The sequence below is a fragment of the Vanessa cardui genome, chromosome 15, assembly GCF_905220365.1.
Source record: "Vanessa cardui chromosome 15, ilVanCard2.1, whole genome shotgun sequence".
In the NCBI taxonomy this organism is placed as follows: Eukaryota; Metazoa; Arthropoda; class Insecta; order Lepidoptera; family Nymphalidae; genus Vanessa; species Vanessa cardui.
This window is the reverse complement of record NC_061137.1, coordinates 8263767-8277309: the sequence shown is the minus strand read 5'-3', so window position 1 is coordinate 8277309 and position 13543 is coordinate 8263767. Positions and strand designations below refer to the sequence as shown.

Sequence of the window (13543 nt, the reverse complement as noted above, 5' to 3'; positions counted from 1 at the left end):
TCTAATTTTGACAGCTGGGTACAATTTTTTTTTCCCATAAAATGAACGCAGTGGAGAAGATATGGATCTATCTTTCTGTCTGTCGTAATACTTTTATTATGACAGAAAGATAGAAAGACATTCGATAGAAGAAGACACTTCATTGTTTAACTTATCGTACACAACATTTATAGATAAAGTCACTTGTGTTGTTTTTAAATTAATATGTCTAAAGTGCTACTTGGCTTCAGCTGATAGCAGTTCAGATGTTGAGAGAAGCGTTCAATTATAGGATGATAAAATAATAAGTTTTAGTGTCTACATTTCTCAGACAGATAACTAACATTCAAATAAATACATTTTACTCTTAATGTTAATATTATGTTTGAGTATTTTGTATAAGATTGCTCCTTGGTTAGAAAACTGAGCATACCTTAGCCAAGGATTGAATTCGTGTGCTTCTTTTTTTATACATCATAACATGCTCGATAAAGTAAAATATCATGATGATACTGCGTCATGACGTATCTGTAGCACAAACCCATAACATGGCACAGTTAAAGGCTATTTTTTATTTTTGTATATTAAAATGTTCACCTTTAAATATATCCAAAACTAAGTAAATTTATTAAAATACGCGATAAGTATTTTATCGTGAGTATAGGTTTTCCTATAGTACCTACATATACTTATACATAAAAACTGAAAATTTTCATTTTATGATTAAATTGAAATATAAAGTCGATGGGAAATCGGTTTTAGATTTGCGAGGACAGTTTTTGAGGACTGAATTCATAATTTATAATTCTTATTACCTATCTACGTAATTGGTTTTAAAAATTCACAATGTAATTTTAGCGAGACTCGTAAATCTCACCTGGGGCATTTGCCTATCATCTGAGTCGACGTTATTGTAATACAATTACCCTTACTTCAAATACAAAAACTTAATTAAAGTTCGGAGTGATAAAAACTGAAAACGTCTTTACCTTATTTATGTCTACTTTAAAATAAAGGGATCGAAACAAGATTCAGTGAACGATCGGTTGGCGAAAATATTTAGAATAGAAGGTATTATCGTTGTTTATTTAAATCACCACTTCGAATAATAATTAAATCTGTTCATATAGCTTCTTTTGTGATGAAGATAGGCGAACTGACAAATGGACAATGGAGCTGGTGGTGTAACCACTGCCTGTGAAAACTAAGATGTTATGTCCCCTGTATCTGATGACCTCCGTGGTCGAGTGGTGTGTACACCGGTTTTCATGCCACCACGAGGTCTTGGGTTCGATTGCCGGCTGATTCGATGTAGATTATCATTAGTTTTCTATGTTGTCTTGGATCTGGGTGTTTGTGGTACCGTCATTACTTCTGATTTTCTGTAACACAAGTGTTTTAGCTACTTACATTGGGATCAGAGTGATGTATGTGATGTTGTCTCATATTTATTTTATTATTTTTTATCTGTAGTTACACTGGTCCACCTACCTTTCAAACCAAAATACAATAATACTAATTACTGCTGTATAGCGGTAAATATATGATAAGTAGGTGGTACCTGACCAGACGTGCATTCACATCGACCTATCACCAAATTTCCTGCATATTCTACAACGTGCTACCTCATTTTTTTCACATATACATTATATTAATCACGTGTATTGTATTAATCTATCGATTGTTATTGCGAATGTGTTTGACATTTAATCTGCTTGATTAAAGGCCAGCAAGACAAGAGCCCTTGTCGAGACTGTAAATAGGAATTCGATTATTGTTACTGTAATTTCCTTCCGAATGCAGACTATTGCATAAGGAATGATCGCTCTGGAATACCGTATTCGACCTACAATGGAGGGTTTTCAATTAATGTCCAGGCTATTGTATATAAGTACTATTCTAGCGTCATCTTTGAGGTATGATCTATTGATTTAATTAGGTTTTGTAGGTTGAAATTAAGTTTTACTATAAATTATTATTTATATAGTTGGTCAAATGAAATTGTAAGGCTTCGTGGCAGGCCGTCTGGGTAAATACATCAAATCATCAGAAATTCTACACAACAATAGTATTGCTTGTACAGTTTGAAGGGTAGAGTAACTACAGGTACAAGAGTAATATTAATGTAGTTCCCAAAGTTAGTGGAGCATTGAATATGGCATGATTCGAAAAAGTTTTTTTTTTTTTACCGCGTCAATCTATATGGCAGGAGAGTTGGCATCTGATGATCACTAAAAAAAAATTTAAAACATTTTTGGATTATTTTTTAAAAATCTTATTTTAACAGCCAACAAAAAGGTTAACAGTAATTCAGTGGCTAAACATGAATGGAAATATCAAAAACCTTTTTAAAAATTGTAGGTACTTTGTGAGTATTATGAATACGCAAACAATTCTCATATTTTTTCTTTTGTTTTTGCTCTGTAAATTTAATCCGATGAAAAGTTGCTTCATTTACATACAACGTACATCGTGTACGCTGTTATGTGACAATAATAAAAAGAAAATCAAAACTGTTCCATTTTCAAATGACATGATATAAATCTTAAAGTTAGATTCGATCTTAAATAAATAAAAAATAACTCAATAAATTCTGCCAGTTATTTTTGTATTGACAATATCAAACTTTTTTAGTATTTATATATATTGGAAATTTTCTTAGAATCTCAAAAAAAGGTATATTGTACTTTTGTCTTATCTTTCATGTACATATTAATTACTAAGTATTATGTCTTATAATGAGATTGTAATATATTATTATCAAAGAAGTCTTTACACATTGGAATAAATCAAACTGGGCGTTAGGGGCACAAAATCTATTCTATACGGGACGGATAGCAAATGGAATGTCAATTTGAGATCTAACGGCCGGCTATATCGTATCGATCACCGCTTGTCTAAAATTGAGCATAATGCCAGCTGTCCACTTAGGGAGCATAATCCAGGATATCAATTAAAGCGAGTTTTCTCAACAAAACCCGTTATTTTTTTTTATGGTATAGGTTGGCGGACGAGCATATGGGCCACCTGATGGTAAGTGGTCACCGTCGCCCATAGACAATGACGCTGTAAGAAATATTAACTATTCCTTACATCGTTAGTGTGCCACCAACCTTGGGAACTAAGATGTTATGTCCCTTGTGCCTGTAGTTACACTGGCTCACTCACCCTTGAGACCGGAACACAACAATACTGAGTACTGTTATTTGGCGGTAGAATAACTGATGAGTGGGTGATACCTACCCAGACGGGCTTGCACAAAGCCCTACCACCAAGTAAAAACCGTTAATAATTAAATTATCAAGTAGAATGTTGAAGTTGCCCCGTCTATATCTTAGTTCCATTTTGGACTAACAGTACAAAAAATGATTTATTATTATCAATGAGATTGTAAATACAAAGGTTTAAATATAATATTTATATAGGCGCTATATTAGTCTCTAAGTCAATTTGAATATTAACGTTTCAAACAAAAAGGGCACAAATTATATTAAGTATGACAAGACAAGTTGTTTTACTCCTCGTGTTTGTTTGGCAAAATAAAAATTTAATAGAGGAATTTATAATCGTATTCTGTAGTAGAGAATTGCTCTAAAACTTCGCAAAGTCAGTTGTCTAATATATTGGAAGAATCTTAAATACCAATCAAAATTGCGTGATAAACGGAGAATAAATGTCATGTCCTTTATTGGAGAGGAGTCTTTATTTTCTAAACGAACAGAAATACGAAGCGTTAAAATTGTACGGGCGGTGATACACTGGTTCACTATTATAAACTTTCGGTTTTGCAGCCGAAATACATAGATTAAAAGTTAGTTGTAATGTGAAATTTACTTTACGCGTGGACGGGTACAAATGAATATGTCAAAATATCATTTATCTCGTAACTCTATAGTGATATTAATTCGCTACTAAAATTAATTTTAACTTGTCATTTATATTAATGTTTCATATTCTGTGTCAAACATTTATATAAGACGTATTACGTTAATACGATTTACTATCAACGAAAAGTCGAAAGTATAATGGATGGACTTAAATATTAAGACAATCTCGTTTCGTAATCAGATTCTGTTCTGTAAGGGGCGCTTTGTCGCCTCAATCTTCTACTTCATACAATCGATCCGTTTGAAGTGTCTTTCTGTACAGCTCACAAATAATAATCGTATTCGTATATCTATGGAAACATAATATATTACATACACTACTTATCCCGGGCGAAGGCACAAAGGGTAGTGCTAGTAATTATATAATAATCATCCTCCAATAAACTGGTCAATGGCGCATGGAAGATTATAGTGTTTAAGTGTGTGTGCAAAATTATCAGCATTTTTTAATATTATCCCCACCGAATAGAGTAAATAACTCTAATCCGGCAATATAACACCACCGGACAAGGAAAAGCATAAGATCAACGGCTTTAAGTGATTTATGGATAATGAAGATTTTAAAATATACATATTTTAAATTATAATAGTATTATTTAAATTAAAGTTTTTGAAGTAAAGGGAATCAAATAAAACATAAAACAGAAATCATCTGAATTTCTGGTGAACGCAACTGGCAACATTAGTCGAATATAGCAAAACTTTTTATAGGAGATTTATAGAACTCAATTATGGCTACTGAAAATTTCGGTAACTTCCGCTAAAATGTGTACAACATTATTTTATTTTAGAGTAACTTACAAAGTAATATTATTTATTTCCTCATCCATAATAATTTATGCCGGAAAAAATTAAACTAGAAACTGCTGAACGTGATTAGTTGTCTCAGTTAACATCTAACTAAATAAATAGCTGTATACAACAACAGCCTGTAAATTCCCACTGCTGGGCTTAAGGCCTCCTCTCCCTTCGAGGAGAAGGTTTGGAACACATTCCACGACGCTGTTCCAATGCGGGTTGGTGGAATACACATGTGGCAGAATTTCTATGAAATTAGTCACATGCAGGTTTCCTCACGATGTTTTCCTTCACCGCTGAGCACGAGATGAATTATAAAGACAAATTAAGCACATATATATATAGTGGTGCTTGCCTGGGTTTGAACCTGCAATCATCGGTTAAGATGCACGCGTTCTAAGCACAGGGCCATCTCGACTCTCTATATATAATAGCGGTATAATATCGATAAAATGATCAATTAATATGTGACGTCAGAAAGTGTATCTATTGGGATTACATTAGTATCCTTACTTTGTAATCTTATGTCACGTATGGAAATAACATTCATTTTTACTTGAAAATATTGCACGAGATTACCTTGCTGGTAGAGTTTATAATGTCATTTCGTATCGAGAATAGAGATGTTCAAGTTATGTAAGGTTCAGTGTTCGATACAAGCATGTTTCAATGCGATATTAGAAATCTAAATAGAACGATCTTGATCTTACATTGTGGCCTAGTTATGTCAAATTTGTTGCTAGAATTTTACTGACAAGTGTTTTCTATAAAATTCATTTTTACTAACAATAATAATTTTGTTTCATTGTTATTCACATTAATAGTTCTAAATAAATATGTAGATGATTTATAGCCACTTCATAAAATTAAAAAAAAAAACGCTGGCTTTTGTGCAGTTCGATGTCTGGGTGGACAACTCATCATGTATGTTATATGAAATATAGTAGAGTTGCTATTGTTCGGTTTGAAATTATCAGTGAGCCAGTGTATTTGCGGCATATCCTGCGATTGGTGGTACATACCCTTGCTAGTAGAAGCGTTTATTAACTTATCTACTTTAAGAAAATCATTAATTAAACGATATTATAAAGAAAAATCTTGTATGTCTAAGAAGTATTACAAACCGGGTTAGAGCAAAGTTATTCTAAAACGTCGTTTACGGATAAAATATTTTTATATAGCAAACAATAACCGATGTATAAAAGTATTAGCCGGCTATAAATTTAAACTTCCTTTTCGAGGAATTTTCTTGCTTGCCTCACGACTGAGCTCCAGGTTATGAATTCTTCTAGCAGCAGTCTGTTTACGGTCGCTTTAAAAATATTTTACCTAGCTCTTTCATGAAATGAATGAATCTCTTTATAAAGAATGATTGAGTACTACGTCAATATTTTAAAAACATATTTTATACGTACTATTTTTAATTATAAAATGGAACGACCGACATTTTGTTCGAAAGGAGTTTTTAATAACGCATCTTAGTTCACATAATATTTTTAAATGACTTATGTGTTTTTTACATTTTAGATTCCATCAATTCGTTTGTAATGTTTTAAGTTTACGAACAGCTGCTACTCTACGCCTGTTGATGTATCGTTAGTCATAATCTGTCTTTAGTTAATGTCTGTTAAATTAAATAAAGCCGTTAAGCCTAAGAAGCTCTCAGACGAAGATGAAAATTATGATACTTACCTTAGATAAAATATGGTATATCTTGGAGAATTTTAAGGATTATACAATGTATTTACATACATATTTTGTTGGGTAGGGTAATACTCAGTATTGTTGTGTTTATGTGTAAAGGGTGATTGAACCCGCGCAACTACAGACACAAGGGATATTACTTCTTAGTCTCTAAGGTTCGTTCATGTGAGAAAAACTTATTATCTCCTACAGCGCTGTTTGTTATGATTGGTGACCACTTACCACCATGTGGTCAACATTAATTTAACATTAATTTAACATTAATCAATCAAACGAATAATAATTAATATCGATATGATTAAAAAGCGAATCGTAAACGGTAATGATGTACCTACCGTTATTATTGTTTGATTATTTCTAAATTAAATTAATAACTAAAGGTAATTAATGTTACTATCATATAAAATATTCGGTTGCAATATTCGATCTATCAAAACTTTTTATTAGAATAAAAAAAAATTTATGAAAATAATTTATTTTTATCTAACAGAAGTTTAGTCGTATATTGTTTCTTGAAAGAATATCCAATTACTTAAATAAAACTTTATTCGGTAAAGAATATCATTTACTAGATAAATGTTCTTAAGACGCAATAAAAGAAAGATTTGTGTGATAGCAACCGTTACATAAAACAAATGCTAAGATGATTATGTGGGAACGTACAATCCCTTTCAGATTGAGAAATAAAGCTTAGCAATTGAAGTATGAGAAAATGATGATAAAATGTTCTGAATACAATTCATTACTTTATTATATATAAATGGTAAAAATTGTCGGCAAGTAATTGTTGATTTTTGTTCAGGATATAAATTATTGTTGGTCCAGTGGCTATATACACTATGGATCTCGAAGTTCTGGGTACAAACTATAGATGGAAAAATTCCCAATAACAACCTGGAGGTTGGATGTTACAATTGTGTACAACCCCTTGTCTCGGAAATCATCGGATTATGAGACTGCACTATAATACTTCCTACGAAGTTGTCTAGTCTTTTTTGAGATTTACTACTGTGAATATAATTATCCAGGGCCAGGGCGACATCAACAATCAATTCATCAATATATACACATACTCCTTCTCTTTGTCTTAATCAGTTGAATCTACATTCAAAACGTTAAATAAAGTATATTTTAATTTTTACGAAAAATAACACTTTTCCCATTACATTTATAATACATAGTTACAAATCTTCTAAATTTGTTTTGAACTCGATATAAGCTTTATCGAATCATAAATGTTACAGATAACAGCAGAAATATTTAATGAATACCTATTACTTAATTTCAGTCCACACAATATAAATATATACTCGTAATGTCTCTATTATGAATGTAATTCTTAATTAAAACTAAATCAAAACTTACTTCAAATAAAAATGTATTATCGATTTTCAAGCACCTGTAAATCACATGTAAATAATAAATTCGAAAACCTTGGTCTATAAATACACTGCTTTCGTCACTACGGTCGTATTTTATTTCATTTGCTTTTTAAATACAATATTCGTTATTATTACAGTCAAAACACTTTTAATTATTTCCGATTGTTATTTTGCTAACTCAAAATATATCACAATATTGCTGTCGCTGAAAACATTTGTTTTAATACGTTAAGTAAATTAAAAAAAAAGATTTATTATTTTGAATATGGTAACACCAGTAATATATGATTTTAACTTTAGTTCTTTATAGAAATAAGAGTTTGAATGGCATATACATATTGTAAAACTATAACACTTTTTTCTTCGTTACGATTTGATAATATTTATCTTTCAAATAAAATATTTACGCAGTCAATACAGAGTCAATAATAAAAATGTAAATATTGCAACGTTAGTCGAATTTGACAAACCGACATGTTCACGTACCAGGCGCCGCATGACACAGAACTAGTCACGCATCCTCAAGTCGCTGAAAATCAATAAGTTTCATAGTTACGTTACTTGTTACAGTTTTGTGTTGACTGTTTCGAAGTAAAACCTATGTGGTCGTGCCCAGAACTACTTCTCGTTTCTTTATTTGTGCCAGTTGTATTGGAAACTCACACTCGAACTAACGAATATACGACCGGCTTTTTTAGAATTGTAGTGTTGTTCAAAGCGTTGCTGATATTCTCCAATAACAACTTTTTATTAATGCTTTTTATTTTCAACAATAACTCAAAATCCAAATCCAGATTAAGAAGCTATAAGATACACTGAATCGCTTCTATTAGTTCTCAACCCTTCTGAGTAACCTATAAGTATAAATAAAGTAAATATTTAAATGTAACTTCGGCGGTAAACTAATGTAATAGACAAATTGTTCTCTTAGTTTTATTATATACCTATTTATGTAACTTATAAATTATTTGTACTGTATACACTAATGAACATATTTAATTATATTTTACATATTCTCAGTCTTTTTAGAATTTTAATAAGTTTTTGTGTTGCCGATAGTCTACTGAGAGTAGAAGGGCTAATTCCACACGACCGGAGCATCGAAGTTAGTTTACCACTTTTTAATCAGTTTGAGCGAAGAACTAACAAACTACGATACATCATTTCTTTGTCTTTTATTTTTGTACTAAAAAAAATTTCTTGTTTATCTGATTTATGCTGAGATGCCCCCGTGGTTAGAACGCGTGCATCTTAACCGATGATTGCGGGTTCAAACCCAGGCAAGCACCACTATATATATATGTGCTTAATTGTGTTTATAATTTATCTCGGGCTCGGCGGTGAAGGAAAACATCGTGAGGAAACCTGCATGTGTCTAATTTCATCGAAATTCTGCCACATGTGCATTCCACCAACCCGCATTGGAACAGCGTGGTGGAATATGTTCCAAAACCCTCTCCTTAATGGAAGAGGAGGCCTTATCTCAGCAGTGGGAAATTTACAGGCTGTTACTTTACTTTACTTTACTTTACTGATTTATTTAGGGCTGAGTTGTGGGGTACATTTATCTCTAGATCGAGTCAAATATTGGCTATATCCTATTAATAGCTATTTACGTACAATTTATTATACTTAATATTTTAAAATAACCCCATATTATATTATGCATGTGTAGTATTACACATGTTGTATAAATGAGTATATAAAAAAATGTTTTAAGGTCTTATTGCTTTCACTTCTAACCAGATTTCATTTTTGGCTCAGAGAATTGAAATTGCGATTCAACGTGGAAATACTGCTAGCATTCTTGCCACCATTCCACGCGGTCATGATTTCCACAGTGGTTATTTTTAATTTAGTTTCGTATATACTTGTGCAAACTAAAAGAGTATCTACTATAGTTAAAATAAATATCATCTAATATTCATATTAGTACTTACACCGATTAATTTTGTTGAAATTTTAGAATACAAAATGTGCGTCTATTTTTTATAAATTTAAAGACGTATTTTCGTGATAAAATATTTTCTTACCGAGAATTTCGTATAATACATTCAGAATATGTATTTTCTGAAGAGTAAGAAACGGTTATGAGATCATTTTTCATGTTAACCCTCGTAAGTGTTAAATACCCGTTTTGTTTTTGCTCGTACATCAATTTGCGTCAGTTAAACTTTTTGTGGCCTGCGAGGAAGGAAATATATATGATATTGATAATAAATTATATACTAATGTTCTGCTCAGTGAATTATAAGAGTTTTTTAGTAAGTCACGAGAAGGACTTACGTATAATCATTACATAGCATAAAACAAAGTCTCTTACTGTTGTCTGTCTCTGTATATTCTTAGATCTTTAAAATAACAGTACTGATTTTGATGCGGTTTTTTTTAAAGGTAGATTGATTCAAGGGGAAGGTTTGTATGTATAATACATACACAATATAGTAGACATAAATTATTTTAAAGGTTTCTAAAGTGATGTCGTACACAAACATGTTATGCGCTTGCAAAAAAAATAGTGTAAATGCATTGCAAAAAATAATGAACTACAGTGTTGTACATATTAAGAAGGTCTTCAAAAAAGACCACGTAGACTTTCTGAAGACATTCTGTAGCAAAGCACCTGTGCGAAGCCAGGGTGTGTCGCTAGTCAATAGTAAATAAATAAATAAATATGAGACAACATCACATACATTATCCGGATCCCAACGTAAGTAGCTGAAGCACTTGTGTTATGGAAATCAGAAGTAACGACGGTACCACAAACACCCAGACCCAAGACAACATAGAAAACTAATGGTAATCTACATCGACTCGGCCAGGAATCGAACCCGGGACCTCAGAGTGGCGTACCCATGAAAACCGGTGCACACACCACTCGACCATGGAGGTAGTAAGTAATGTGGATTACAATAATCATTATACCGATGAGGCTTCTGTCTGTATTCTTGGTGCGATAAGTTGAGATTAATTCAGATCTCACCCACTTATCAGTTGTATTACCGTCAAGGATCAACTTTGAATCGCTTTGTGAAATGTTCCGGTTTGAAGGACAGTAGAGGGAAATTTAAGGAGTCCCAACAACTTCGATAGTTGAGTTATTGTTGATGATCCTCGTGGCAGTGACCTTGTAAGAGTAGTTTGGAATTCTGATAACATACAATCAGGTCAAATTGCTATTTTATTTTCTTAATAAAATATGATCTATTATGTGTATAAAATTTATCTATTTTGCAATAATCTCCATTTTCCTATAAAATATTTATTTTATAAGAGCATTTATAAAACTTAAATAGATGAATGTGTAAAATTTGTATTTAGTGTTACCATGTTAATTAATTTAAAAGCGGCAAATTCACTCATTAAATTAATGGAATTTTAGTTAGAAGTAATCTATTAAACACTAAAGTGATATGAGTTGTATAAATATATAAAACATCAATCGTTATATCTTTACAATGGGAATAACCGGCATTATGAGAATTGTTTTTTTTTTTAAACCAAATTGCTTTCATACTGACAAAACATTTTGCTAACGGAATGAATTCCATAAATTTTTACGTTTAGAAAACCAGTTCAATACATAGTTTTGTTTTTTACTCGATGACCAGTAAATATTATAAAAACAACAAAAATTGGAATACTCTTATTTTATTCAAAAATGTGTTTCAGGTGTATGCTTAAATTAAATTTAAGACTTAAAAGTTCAGCGATATGATTGTCATAAATATGAATTTAATTAATGAATGTTGAAATAAAAGACAATCATTAAAGTATCATTTACATTTTAATTAAGTTTCTTTTATTTCATGCATTAAAGGAAAATGTTTTTCGTATAATAATTATTTGTTTAAGAGACAAAATATTCTTGATAAATTTCAACAAATATGTAGCAAATTTTAGTCATCAGTCAAAAATCGCGTAGATATATAGGTTGATAAAAATTATCAGGGCGATATATAAGCTTCAGAAAACGAAGACGGGTATGTAGATAGTTCACAAAGCTACCTCCTCGATTTTGCTCTATTCGACGCTTCGGGGCGAAACGAGCCATTGTTTTATCACCATTTTATTCAATGGAGTTTATTAAGAATTTAGCTCCGGTAATAACTTAGAGAGCTGAATATATTGGCTTAGTCTAGGCTAGGCTATGCTAGCGATAAAATGTTTAAATATTTATATATATAATTATATATTAATATATATAATGCAATTTTTAATAAGGCAGGCAAATAATCCTTTGAAAAGTTTTCAAAACGATGTTTTAAAATTGGAACTATAATTAATTGAGAATAAAAAGTGTCTTCGAGATTTTTTGGCGGGTTTGTCTGGGTGAAACGTTCGTTCAGTACTGCTTTTACTTTCACATTTAATATAATTTAAAAAATATGTTTTAGGATCGCTACATTAAACTCATTCATCCAACGTATAGATATATCACACCCATATAGGTGCGCATTATTGTAAAAGTAACATATAATTCAATAGAATTCGAGTTTTATTGAGTAATTCATAGATCGAACTTGCTTGATTGATCAAAGCTTCAGAACGTTGAAAGAGGTATATTTATTAACCTGATTAAATATTCTAAAGTCCCTCTAAAAAAAATTCCATCAAAATATTGAAATCGTATTGTTTTTAATCTATTTAATTGAATAAATAACCTTTCAAGTCTGTGTGTAAATTGCTTCCAATTCCGACTAAAGTATTATCAATAAAATCCACGTAATAAGGGTGAATGCCATCTCATATATTTAACGATACTTATCAATTGCAAAGCGGTGTTACCATTCAATCTTATGGATCTACCACATCATATAACAATCAAAACAGCTATGTTATTTTATTGTTATGACACTATTACATAGAGCTTCAAATAGTATAGAAATGTTACTAATCAAAAATACAGAAGGAATAAGCAAGCAATATTCTTTTATGGATTTTGTTAATATTTTACGACCTCCGTGATCGAGTAGTGTGTACATCGGTTTTCATGGGTAGGCCACTCCGAGGTCCTGGGTTCGATTCCCGGCCGAGTCGATGTAGAAAATTCATTAGATTTTTATGTTTTTTTGGGTCTGGGTGTTTGTGGTACCGTCGTTACTTCTGATTTCCCACAACACTAGTGCTTTAGCTACTTACATTGGGATCAGAGTAATGTATGTGATGTTGTCCAATATTTTAATTGGAAATGAAAAGGCTGGTTATAGGGCTAAGGTTCAAGTGAGGACGCTTCATAGAGATAGAACCCTCTTTATTGTCTCTAGTAAATGAAAAGTCGGAGGTATTTCCCTTGGAGCGTTTAAATTGGTCGCAGCTGGCTATTTTTACAGTGAAATAGAATTTTTGCATAAAATTACTTTCAAAGCTGAAATTATATTTAATTAAAAAATTGCGACACTTATTTTCCGTGTTTCAAATAGATTCGTCATAGTACTCGAATTTATTGCAAGAAAATGTAAGCAAAAACGTGACAATACAGACAATATTAATCGAATTATAAAATATTTATCACAAACAGGAAAAATATCCTGACCAAAATATCCGAATTATTATTCAAGTTACTTTTTTATTAAATGTATTATAAAAAAAGCTTTATATAAGTATAACTTTTATTCAGCACAGCATTTGACGCATTTAATGTATATTAAATAATGCAGTGCCTATGTTGCGAAGTAGGTGTATAGTGCAAAAATCTTCTTCATAAAATATACATAGTGAGTTTCATCGGTCAAATATTTTTTTAAATGGGTCGTAAGCTACGTTAATTACACGTAAGTTAGTTAGTTTTAA

General features: G+C 31.4%; 1 protein-coding gene across 7 annotated transcripts in view; it reads left to right on the top strand.

Annotated features, from left to right (window-relative positions):
- The window catches only part of LOC124535560 (apoptosis-stimulating of p53 protein 1), a 257185-nt gene that overhangs the window by 225586 nt on the left and 18056 nt on the right, over positions 1 to 13543 (top strand). The gene's annotated exons all lie outside the window — the stretch shown is intronic.